Source organism: Ambystoma mexicanum, chromosome 5q, assembly GCF_040938575.1.
Source record: "Ambystoma mexicanum isolate Mex_15411 chromosome 5q, UKY_AmexF1_1, whole genome shotgun sequence".
NCBI classification, from domain to species: domain Eukaryota; kingdom Metazoa; phylum Chordata; class Amphibia; order Caudata; family Ambystomatidae; genus Ambystoma; species Ambystoma mexicanum.
The window spans coordinates 359,645,631-359,658,526 of NC_090933.1; the positions used below are offsets into that span (position 1 = coordinate 359,645,631).

General features: G+C 43.4%; 1 protein-coding gene across 1 annotated transcript in view; it reads right to left on the reverse strand.

Moving 5' to 3' along the window:
* MYL12B (myosin light chain 12B) overlaps positions 1-12,619 on the reverse strand; it is a 47,767-nt gene extending 35,148 nt beyond the window's left edge. Inside the window, exon 1 of the mRNA XM_069620850.1 lies at positions 12,277-12,619. The gene's annotated coding sequence lies outside the window, so the exon portion shown is untranslated. The remainder of the gene's footprint in view (positions 1-12,276) is intronic.
* Between the last annotated feature and the right edge of the window lie 277 nt (positions 12,620-12,896).

The following is a 12,896-nucleotide window of genomic DNA, read 5'->3' on the forward strand; positions in this document are numbered from 1 at the left end:
CATTGGAGGTAACTGTCACACGAGGAGGCAGAGAAGGGCCTATGGTGTTTGAGATAGCTTCATAAGATGTACACTTAGAAAGAACAGACATGAATGATCTACTCTGGCGGGGCATATTTTCATTGACCCGTCATGTTCTTTGAGTGCATTCATCTTTGTAATAGAATCCCTTCAAGTTGTGTCGGAACATCTTTTTCTGTTTGCTAGCTGCTTTCCCACATTTTATTATTCAACAGCAATTCACCAGTGAGGATATAAAAAAATGCTAATAGCACAATTAACGGGTACACCGAGTACTGTTTAAATGCGCGTTTGGCTCGTGTTCCAATGAATGGTGGCTAATTTGGTAAAGTTATTAATATTGCCTTGGCCTTTCCATATTTAGAGGAATATTTTACATCTCCCCTTTGCTTTGGAACCTGTGACGCCCTCTTGGCCCTAAAACAGGACGGAGAGAATAGGAGCCATTTGGAATCTGAAAACAAAGACCCTAGCTTCCTGGTTCCATGTGACAAATGTATCTGTTGTACAGCCCAGAGGATTACTTGGACACGCTAGAGCAGTCGTGGAACCCTGCCGCCCTCACCCCAATGTAGACCCACAAATACAAAATAAAAAAACGGGGACTTTAATCGTGTGGCACCCACATGAGTTCGGCAGGTTGCATGAACAACCCCCACCCCTCCCCCTTTCAATGCTTTAGAGATGCTACATGGCAGGAACATGCTTTCATGTGTGGCCCTGTGAACATTCCCACATGCCTCAGCACATAAGCCCTTGGAATACCGGCACAATACGTGCCACTGCACCTCAGAATGCCTCTATGGAGCACCACACCCCCAACAGAAATGCTGTATCCGAGATGAACTGACATGGAGACGCCACAGAGGGCATTACAGAAGGACCACCAAGCTACACTCGCCATCCACTATGGGTGGGGTTTTTAGGGAAGGGCCACATCTACCCCTTTGCAACTTTCCCCTCAGGGAAACTAGCACTAAGGCAGCAATCACTTAAAGAGACCATACAAATGGAGAATGGCGCACTTAACAGAAGTCCAAGTATTTCAGCCCCCTGCACCTTCAGCAACAAACCTAGAAGCACAAGCTTCGGTACTGGAAACTCTTCTGCTGCACTGGAGGGTGTTAATAGTCTGAAAGTTGCAGCTCGCGTAATTCAGTGGAATAGTTGAAGATTTGTACCTATATGATCTTCAAGCTGGACCAGCCGCCATCTGTAAATCGAAACTACAAATGTCCCCAAAAAGTGGTTGATTTGAAGGGAGACAGAAACTCGCGTGGCTACTAGGACCCATGATTCATTCCTCAGCTTATTTATAGGGCCAACAACATCAGATTGTTAAACCGCATGTAAAAGGTGCGATAAACAACACTCAAAATTGGGGAAACCCAAAACTCAAAAACAAGTTTGCGATAGAATGGAAACTGTTATTCAATGGTTTACCAGGCGGGGGACAACATTTAAAATCTCAAGCTACTACAGGCACAAGATACTCTCCTCGCATTGCTGCACATACACACAGCACCCCATGATGTAATAGTCAAGAGCAAGTCCACATCTTGAGCTAGGAATATTGCGAATCTCGGATGGCCATTTAAAATGCCCACGTGTTCAGAAAAAGTTGCGCTACTAAAAGGCACCCTGGCTGTCTACTTCTACCGTACGCGCTTTGGTAACTGCATCGACACTGAGTCCCACGCACCTTTTATGTGAGGGGGAATGTATGACACTTCACTAAAGGTGTTGGAAGGGTTTCCACAAGAGAGCGTTTGTTACAAACACCTACAGGACAACACTTCTGTTATGTGGTGCCCCAATGAAGAGTTCATTGTATTCTCTTACGCTAAAATAAAGGTTAATCCTCGCCAAGCAAGGTGGGGGGCGAGTTTTGGTGGGAGGTGGTTTTTTTTCTACCTTCTGAATCTTACCGGGAGCCATTTCTTTCTTGCCCATTAAGTTTGCGATACACGAGACACCAGAAATCTTGATATATACATTTTTATGTGCACTCTTTCGCAGACGTTATCCCTCAAAGCCAGGACCATTAAATAAGCGTTCATGTTCCTTTACACAACTGGTGGACCCCTTCGCATGTGTCTAAAGGCCGAATAGGAGTCCAAATGAGCCTACTAAGAGAGAACGGAAGACAGCCACCAATCACCTCGCTAAACCCCGGAAGGTTGAAGCAGTTTAAGATCCAAGTGAGTACAGCATACAAGACACATTAGTGGACATCTAGTCCCAAGAAGTCAAGTACTTGGAATCCCGCTCCTCTCTCACAGGTCAGCACTGGACCCACCTAACAGAAGGATACTGCATTTGATCAAACGTCATTGCAGGAAAATTAAACCAAGTATTGCATTTTCTCTGCAAGATTAAGCCAGTCCACAGCGCAAGGACCATGAGAGAAATTTCTCAAGTAGCCAGGTCATGAGCAGGGGCATTGCTCTGCAGGGCGATCTATGGTGGCACAATCAGATATTAGGGCATGCTGTAAAAGATGATGCCCTAAGAGATGTTGCTACCTATTGAACTCAAGCACACACCACTGTTGCTCCCTCTGATCCCTTACCCCCAGCTTTAATCCCCAAAGATCTATCCCTTCCCCTGTTACTCTCTGCAATACCTCCCTATCGTCGGATACTTTCCCCCCAGTGAATTCAAGCATGCCTCCATTCTCCCCATACTGAAAACCATTCATTGATCCTCTTTCAGCCAATGTTCACACAATACCTTCTTCTGTTCATCTCTAAGCTTTAGTAACTTGTTGCTTATATCCACATTTCAGCATACCTCATATCGATTTTCATCAATCTGGCTTCCATCCTTAACACTCACCCAACTGCACATATGTCACTAATGCTCTGCTCAGCTGGCGATGCTCAACAGTCTTTGCTTCTTGTTCTCCTTGATCGGTCAGTTGTGTTTGTTGACACGGTCCTGGCTACACATTCCCATCTGCACTTTCAGGAGTCTGTCCTCAACTAGTTCAGCTCATATCTCTCCGATCGCTATTACTCCGTTAATTGGGCGAGCAATATTTTCCCCTCTTAGGTATGGGGTACCGTAAGGCTATCTTGGGCACCCTGCTTGTTTTTCCACTCTATACCATTCACCTTCCTTCATTTGTTTTTTTCATCACTTAAATTGATGGTTTTCAAATTGTTTCTCTCAGACCGCTTACCAGCTATCAGAGTTGAGGTCTGCAAACTACCTCCACCTCAATCCAACCGAGACTAAAGTTATTTTCTTTCCCTCTTCGATTCCCCAGATTCTTCCTCCCCCTTCTATTTCATTCCTTCCCTCTCCACTATGGCAGTCCACTTGCAACCGTGGTCTAATTTTTGATTCCTCTCTTCTCGTATCTCAACCACTGCCAGTATCAGTCATTTACAACTCAAACATTCGTAAAGCATTTCACGCTAAGATGCTGATCATTGCTCTTGTTTTTTCTCTCTCCACAATTGTTCGGCTCTGCTCTTTGGTCTTCCTGCTAATCGAGTGGTCCCCTCAGTGTTCCAGATGTGGGATTATTTTACGCGTGGGAAAGAATTTTTGGGAATATTTGCCTATTTTAGGTTTTAAAAGTGGTCGATACACATAGGGCTGGGTCCCATACTCTCCATTTACTATTCTTCTATTGGACATTCCTCCTCTAAAGTCTATCATTCCAGCTCCATCGTCTTTTCAACGATTTTCCTTTAAAACAAGTTTCTTTGTTCACTCCCTACGCATCATTTTAAAATGCTTGCATTGCTTTGGGTTCTTTTTACTGCACCTACTCTAAGATCCGAACCTCAATTTCTTCTGTCGCGCATACGTCCGCCCAATCTAGTTTCCCCCCTCTTGATTCAAAATACCGGAACACCCACCCACTCGGATCACTTTGATCTCTTCATCCTTCACAATCAAATATACTTTCGGTTCCTTCTGCATTGTAATGCTTTTCACTTTTTTGTACCCTTGAATCCATTAAGCGCTTCAACAAAAGCACTATAAAAAAAATCAAATCAGAGCCGCCTTCTAATTGATAACTGAAAGTCAATTCGATTTTGTGGTGGTCAGATAATGAACTGGTGAATCATCAAGGGCCTGATTTTTTTTTCTATGGGATTGCGCCATTATAAAAAGCTTCTGTGAAATCAGGACCTAATGCTTAAAAGCCGTTCTATCCGTTAGAGGGGCACTGATTGATCTGCAGTCACCATATAGCTCACCTGTGCAAATTCTTATAGGATGTGTTTTGGATGGAGCGGCACTTGAGAGCCAAGATACACTGGGGCTTCAACAATCTCACTATGCTACGAAGCCTAGAGGTCCAGTGTTATGCAGCATTTATTAAGCACAATGCTGGCCATTTATCCAGCCTCCTGGAGCCGAGACAGCTAGTTTCCTACAGTGGTATATACATTTAGAAGAGTGAAACAAAGTGATTGCTGAAGAGTTCTGAATTCATCGTCATTCCAGAAATTGGGGGGTGGTGGGGTGGCATCTAAGAGACAGGCTGAAGGGTAGCCCAAAGCAATCAATATTAATTAATCAAAGCATTCCAACATGCCATCACCTTTGTGTTTTGCTAAAGTCACCCCAGCAGCACAGGTATGTTGAGATGTGGCTCCCAAGTGTGCCGCGCGTTGAGACCCAGGCAACACCCCACTGACCATGACCAAAGAATCTGAAACAAGTCTCATGCAAAAGCGATGTAATCTAGCAGTTGGGCCAGTCCCAACTCCAATTTTCACTTGTGTAATGGCATGGCAGGCTAAACAACTATGATCTGGAAGGTTCTCCAGAGGTACGGAATCATTGAAAACTTTCCAGCCGTCATCTCTTTTTTGCATTAGTTTAGCTACCAGGGGTGCTCATAAGATCATAACTCTTCACTGATGCTGCCCACTGTGGGTAGAATGGAGAGTTGCCATAGCTTCCCCTACCTAGCTGCTAAACTCAGGAACACCCCCCCCCTCCAGCCCCCCGATGGCAGAAAAATCCTACTGGGTCTTCCACAAAGCCCTCAAAACTCTGCTCTTCTCCCAACACACAACTCCCTCATCCCCCACTCCTAGCCGCCAGGAAACTAACCCTGTTACACTACTTCAGCTCACTGTATGTTAATGTCAAGTAGATGATTGGTAGCTTATTTTTACCTGTGTCACCCACTGTATTGTTTTACGATATGTTGAACACTAACTGTAACAGCGTTTCAGTGCCTACAGGTTGTATGTGCGCGAAACAAATGAAATAAAGATGCACGTTGCAATGTGGTGATCAGGCTGCGGAGTACGCATTCTTGGTAGTAAATTGTTTAAGCGTGTGCTCGATATTCCAATGCAGACACACACCCCGAAGTGCCATTCTTGTAAGAGGGAGCTCAGCTTTATGGTGTTGAAGAACGTGGTGTGTTCTTGTGCTAAATGTACTGAGAAAAATGTGTTTTTTTTAATGTGAGAAATTGCTAATATGGTGCTATATATATATATATATATATATATATACATACACACACACACACACACACACACAGGTAAGTCCATTAGAGTCAAGTCACACATTCCACCTAGTAGCCATCGCTGGAAGTTCACCTCCAGTCCCGAGCCACAACAGCAAGGTATTGTGGGTATGCAAATTAGCTCAAACGCAAACCTTTTTCTCAGTTTATTATAACAAAACGTCTGCACACGGGCAGTTTTGTGAGTGACATGCAATTTGCTACTGAACAACCATGTATGTATCGGGATATATTTTAAGATTTCCAAACACAGGGAGCTTAACAAAAGAGTTCCAAATGGATGTACTTGTAAAAAAAATGCTAATACATTTACATTAAAGTTTGTCTATACATTAATATATACACTAAAAAAGTGTATATAAATATTACAGTATACTGTAGTTTTCCCCATGTCCAACTGAAGACCACACACTACATTCAAAGAAATATACAATTAAATAAAGTTCTGTATATTTGCAAACAATAATGCAGATTCATTTAATATACATGTAGAACAAAATAGTAAAAATTTAGAATGGTTAAAGAATCAAACTTTCAAATCATATATGAAGTGATTAGCGTTGTCACCAATGAAGGTATCAGTGATTCCATAAATGATGTAATTAGTGATGTCACTAATCATATGCTGCGCCACAGGGGATGCAAAGTTAAGGTGGCCTTGTCTGAACTTCAGGGCCTTTGTTGCGTTTTCACCTTAATGTCTCTGCAGCTAAGGTATTCTCCCTGAATTTCAAGGGTTTTGTTATACCATTGTTTTTTCATTATTAACCCTCCCAGCACCCATAAACACCCTCCCCTTCCTCCTTATGATGCCCCATGAACTCCCGCTGTATGCACAGTACATATTCTTTGATGCGCTCACATTTTCCCCCTATTCTCAGTTATGGGTACACAGCTGAGGTAAAGCCGCAAGTAGCACTAAATTTCTTAATTTCTAACACATTTAACGATTCTTGAACTCTACAATTTCACATTCCATCCTTTCCCCACCCCCTTACCACCTATAGTCTGACGTCCTTTGTAGTTTTACACCCCTCCAAAAGGATTCTCAACTTTTCAAAATCGGCTAACGCAGCTACAAACACACGTGTTGCGTATATGTATAACCATGACTACCGCTATTTTTGTATCATAGCCGCAGTTGCACAATATTACTTCCTAGCCCTAGCAAACGTAATTCCTACATTCTACGATTCCACGTGTCCACTGTATATGTAAAATACTAGCAGTGAACTGGCCGTGGACTTCGTCCACACTAAGTGTATATTTTAAAACACTGGTTACCACTCGGCATGTGCCAGTTGATTTCCTCCATAGTGTAATGCCCCTGTAATCCATTTCGTATGTAATTGTGTATCATGGGCTTTGTATATGTTCTTGATTTCCCCAATGTGCTGAATTTCAGAGGTTTGTTGCAGTAAATTTGATCACCTTAACTAAACTTTCACTGATGTTTTTTCAATGAATTACTGTCTATCACGCCCACTATTTACCTTAAAACACTACCATGTCACTGGATTTGTTCACCCCCAACCTTACAGTAGATATCCTTTGTTTAAAAGGGAACGTTCCCCCCATAACTGTGGGTACAATTGCACTGCACTACAGACACCCATAGAAATGGACTACAGATACACACAGGTATTGTAGTTTTATGGCCGCCGTTACCAGGGAAAACATGCTTCCTTGCCCTCATAGACACTTGCCAAGTGTCCCCCTCATGTATGACTGCTCATCCCCACTCCACCGATGGCCCCACCGCCCTTCTCCCTCACAGCCCCAATGCCGTGTTTGTGTGATGCAGTTTGCTATGAAATGTTGGCTATAAGTGGCTTTTCTCTCAAATACCTTATATATGGCTATTCTCAAATAGCTGCGGATATCGGGGGAAGACGTCTGAACTTCCTGTTGCAAACTTGGTCCCTAGACCGTCTCCAACACACTTTCTTGCCTCCGCCCATATCTAGACTGAGGGCATTTCCCTGTTTTTTCACCTTAACATGCAATTTGTGCGCTTTTTTATTTTCGGTAAACCCGTGGTTCTCTTGCATCGAAAAAAAGAATGGCAGCCTTTTCATTGATAAATATCAGGATCATGCAATGCACCATGCGAGATAGGGGTTTATTTGAGAAGGGGCATCCCCCTTATCCGTCCTTTTTTTTTTTTTTTAAACTGGACAGAATAATCCCAAACCACAAAAGGAGCACGAGTCAACGCCTCGTGCCCAAGTTGTTTCAAACCTGGCCTAAATCCATCCAGCGGTTTGGACTGTGCGGTGGAGCAAAATGTGACTACTGAATGGGGAGTAGGACGAAAGTGCTTTTTTTGTTTTCTTAATAACTTCATCTTTACCAAATTTTGCAGTCAGGGGGGGGTGGAGATGCGCGTATTTAATGGGCTTCAGAATTTTGGCCAAATCCTTTGCACGAGTCAAAAACCACTAGAAATTAATTTTTTCGATTTCGTATGCAACTCAGCTTAAATATTGTGGGCTGGCAGCCCCTGCCCTATAGGTAAGGAATCAAACTCTCATAAAACACCCAAAAAAATGAATTGCTAGTGACTCGTGCGACGTATTTGGCTGAAATTCTGAACAAATCAGGGATGCACAAGCCCCCTCAGAATGCAACATCTTGGAAATTTCCATTCTAAATAATTTTGTCTTGCTCACTTTCTTCCAAGGGGAAGATCAATTGTACTACATTTTGATATTTCACTTTAGGATAGATGTTCACTTACTGTGCGTGCATATTTATGTGCAACCGCTTTTGATTTTCGGTAAAAGTACCTGGGCATAGGTTATTCCTGCAGCCGTTAAATTCCCCCCGCACCCATTTTCATGCCGCTTAAAGCGGTTAGTTGGGGGTTGTGCAATGTATCAACAGTCACAAAGAGACCAGACATTAAACAAGGTGCTTGTAGCACACCGTTTCACCAAAGTGTGTGTGATCCTTGGCAAATAACTTAATCTCACTGCACATTGTTTAAAACATTTGAGTTCTCAAAGCCTGCCATCTTTAATACATAATACCACTGCCAAAAATCAGTATGTGATTAATGAACATCTTTGAGTGATGGGTTGTAAGTGTTTTTAAATAAAAAAGAGTGAGCATGGTCAAATGTCTGGTAGTCTGTTCTAAAATGCACAAAGGGCACAGCCTATTGGTCTGGTAGTGTTTTAAAATGGACAGTGGGCATGGCCAAGCCCACTGCCCATGGCTAGTAGTCTGGTACTATGGAAAAAGGGCACGGCCGAAGGCCAGTGGTTTAGTACGTTTTTTTCAAATAGGCCATGCGGGAAAAAAATTATATATATATTCTAACACACGATAGAGTAACAAAATACTTGAATTAAAAAAAAAAGTTGCAGATGTTAAGATGTTAACGCAACAAAACCCCCGAAATTCAGCTCAACTTCGCACCCCCTGTTGTGCAGCCTAAGACCAAAATTATGACATCACTGATGATTACTTTTTACATGATATATAACAGCAACGATTACATCTGCGATGGCATCAAACAATTTATGACTTGACTAATAAAAAGCTTTAATCAAATGGCCATGTCTAGTTAGTCTTGTACAATATACAGAGGGCACGGCCAAAGTCCGTAGCCACTTAATGTGTTACAATGTACAGTAGGCACAGCAAAGGCTGGGACCATTGCCTATGGCCGAAAGCCATGGCAAGTGGCAAATGAGTGTTGGAAAATATACAGTCAGAATGGTCAAAGGCCGTGAACACTAGCCACTAATACTGCCCCTTAGTGTGTTATAATTAAGGCTTTCAGATTTGTACACAAAAATGGAAACCAATCTGCTTTCTGTCTATTTATTAATGGAAAAAATAGGCCTGTCTGGTTTCTATATGTCACTCTTACAAATCAGGCCAATCGCATTGCAAATTGGCAGCAAGGAGAGTAAAAGTTGTATAAAAATAGCATTAAAGTTCTTCAAATGGCTGACAGCATATATCTTAAGGCAGCAGCATTCACAAACCGTTTGGGAAAAAATTGAGCTAGCATGTATTTGCTATATGGCTGCATGTGTGCTTTAATAAATGCATGTTTTTATTAGAATAAATGCAGAAAAATATTGGCTGCAAAATATCTTTGTATGACAAAAAAATAAATGTGGATACATACAGAAAAAGGGCCACAAAATAAATATGGATAATACAGATGGAAATAGCAGAAAAATAATACCAGAAGCCTTAGTTATAACGCAGCTGTGATAAAATATACAGATGGAAATAGCAGAAAAATAATACCAGAAGCCTTAGTTATAACGCAGCTGTGATAAAATATACAGTGGCCATGGTCAAAGGCCATGGCTAGCGTCCAGTTACTGTTGTAAAACATACAGTGGGCACAGCCAAAAGCTGTGACCACTGGCCATGGCTAGTAGCCACTTAATGTGTAACTAAAGGGGCATGGCCAAAGCCGGTTAGTGTTGTAATCTAATCAGAGATCCCATAAATGATTTAATTAGTGATGTCAACATGGATGTCATCATTGTGGCCATAGCAAAATGAAGTGAAGGCTGGAAGGTTTAGAATTAATCGTAACCTCTGGCATTGCTCTGGTCAACACATCAGACCAGCTTTCTTCGCATGCCAAGCCATTACAAAAGGGGAAAGACCATATGCAAATAAGGATTGGTCCCACACCAAAAGGGGAAGGGCAGCCCAAACTGCTATGACACATCCCTTCTGCATGAGACCACAAGCATCCCCAAACACGTTTCAGCATCATTATGCTAAAAGGATGCACAACAGGGGGTGCAAAGTTAAGATGGCGTTAGCTGAATTTCAGGGGTGTTGTTGCATTAAGTTCTCACCTTAACGTCCCTGCGACGGATAGAAACAATGTCGGAGACCCATGTGTAGGACGTTAGTGTGTGCAGATGCTGTTAAACAGGAGCCAAAGTTCTTCACTATGAACATAGGTTTTAAACTAACTGCTTAAAACATAAGCCAGACAATACAGCACTGTTGTAACTTCACCGAGACAGAATAGGTTTACATCAGGCCTTCAGGAAGTAAGGGGCAAGGAAGCCAGACCTGTTTTGCCAACCCACGAAAACTACTGGCAGAGAAAGATTAGAGAATGAAGAGTGGCCACAGGAAGGAATTACAAGAGGGAACGCTGAGTGAAGATGCATTAGACAGAACGCCAGAAAATAAGTGAAAAGGGTTAAATTGCAGGGGTGCCAAGGGGGTACTCCAACCATAATGCAAATGAACATGCAGCTCCCTTGCGGTACACCTCGTTCCATCAGAAACCTTATTCTTAAATAAGTGATGTAGATGACCAGCCTCCATATGTTTACTCGTGTTGGGGGCGAGAGGGCGTCTATACCCTTGCGACTTTGGCAGTGCCGACGGTTGTAGGATCCTAGGGCCCCCTGGAGATTCGTATCTACACAATCACGTTGATTAAGGGCCAGCAGCGACCAACCATTCTAACCGAGCGACCTCGCCGACTTCACGTTAAGAACGAGCACATGCCCTTTGCTTGGTTTTCATCTAAGCGCCAGTTCCAGGTAGGGCATGCGGCAATGTGTGACATTTGTGCTGGCTTTTCGTTTAAATTCAAAGCGAGTGCAGCCCTGGTCAATAAAATACCATAATGTTTTTGAAGGAAAAAAAAATATTGAACGAAGATGCGAGACATGACGCAATCATTCAGTAAAATAATGGATCCCCAAACGGACTTGGCGCTTATACCTTGCGTTTGCTGTTGCATGTGAGCGTTTCATAGATGAACAATTTTAAACGCGCATTTTTGTTTAGTGCCACAAACAGTTGGTGGTGTGTGTTTATGTAGTTCAAAATTAGCTGTTCGACGCGTTACATTGAATAGCTGGCATGTTCATTTCTAATGTGCTGCAATCAATAGGTAGGATTGCACAAGTGCAATTTAGCAACAGCAAGGAGTGAATAACCACTTCGGATGGAAAAGAAACGAGAGCGCACACTCTCGAGTGTAGCACGGAGGTGCTTGTGACTGTTGCAATCCCTCCCCACGAAAGCATAACCTCCTTTGGGGTAGGCCACACCCAGCTAAAGAATGTGTGTGTGTCTGGTTTGAGTGTCGAAGGTACACCGATTCCCAGAAATGCAGGGCAGCAGACCGCAAGACATCACCGGCTTATTAAAATACACCATTATTTTTAACCATGGAAGTAGCTATTTGATGGTTTCTATTAAATGGTCTGCCAAAACAGAGTGACAACTAGAAACAACCTCACAGTTCACTTGCCGAAATGGGCAAAAAATGCACTACGGAACAACGCCCATTTTTTATGGCTGAACTGCTGCGATCGCTGGACCCCAGCTAGCTGCATTAAGGGAGCACTGAGAAGAAGAAAAAAACATGTCTGCAAGAACAGCGATCAGGAAATCATACACCCGGGATTAATAAACTAACTCGCGCTACCTCCATAGCTTACATAGCACAGAACCAGTTACTGCACCCAGCCTCTCGAGACGGCTTTAAAGTGTTGGCGTGACAGAGGCCTGCCGACGGGAATCGCCCAAATGAAAAGAGCACTTTTTAATTATACATGCAATGCGGAATTAAAAGCGGGGCTGGCCATGCAGAGACATAATGTTGGCTTTATAGAGGGAGGTGCTTCCAGAGAGGCGCCCCGGTGAACTGGTGTCCGTAACATATAACCCTTGACTCCCGGGGAAGTGGGCAAAGCATAGGCCGCAACTCCCTCTGCTCCCGAGTCCTCACTCACCCGAAGCTCCGATGGAATAGAAAAAGTGCAGGTAAGCGGCGTACGGGCTCCACAAACACTCTGCGACACCCGACCACCGCGAGCCAAGAACCAACACCGCCAGACTCCCCGCACTCTCCAGCTGCCACTTCCTGATCCAAGGGTCCCCGGAAGCAGAGGGCCGGGCCGCGGTGCTTACAACTGTTCAGAAAGTGCAGGGGGGTATGTCATGACAGCTCAGTGTACTAGCCCGAACCTGTTTCCCTCAAAGTAGGATAATAAGTGTTTTGTTCATCTCCTAGACTATATCTTGAAACACAACATTAATTCTTGAACCGATCTCTTCAAATGTAACCGAATTATTAAATGTGTTGAGCTGTAACACCTTCGCGTGAGTTTGGTACGGTCCTGCGGCGAAGGAACATTCCACGCCAGCAGCTTGTGATTGGCTGCGGCCGTGCATGTCCTTGTAGGGAAAGAAACACTGGAATTTCCTGTTGGTTGCGCAAGCAGTGGGCGAGGCTTCACAGAGGCTGGGCTGTTTCCTGTACAGCTCTCGGGCTTGTAGATTGTTATCGGCCTTTGAGGATCCGTTTAAAGCTTAATGACAAACAGGGAATACACAAAATGGGCGCTTCAAC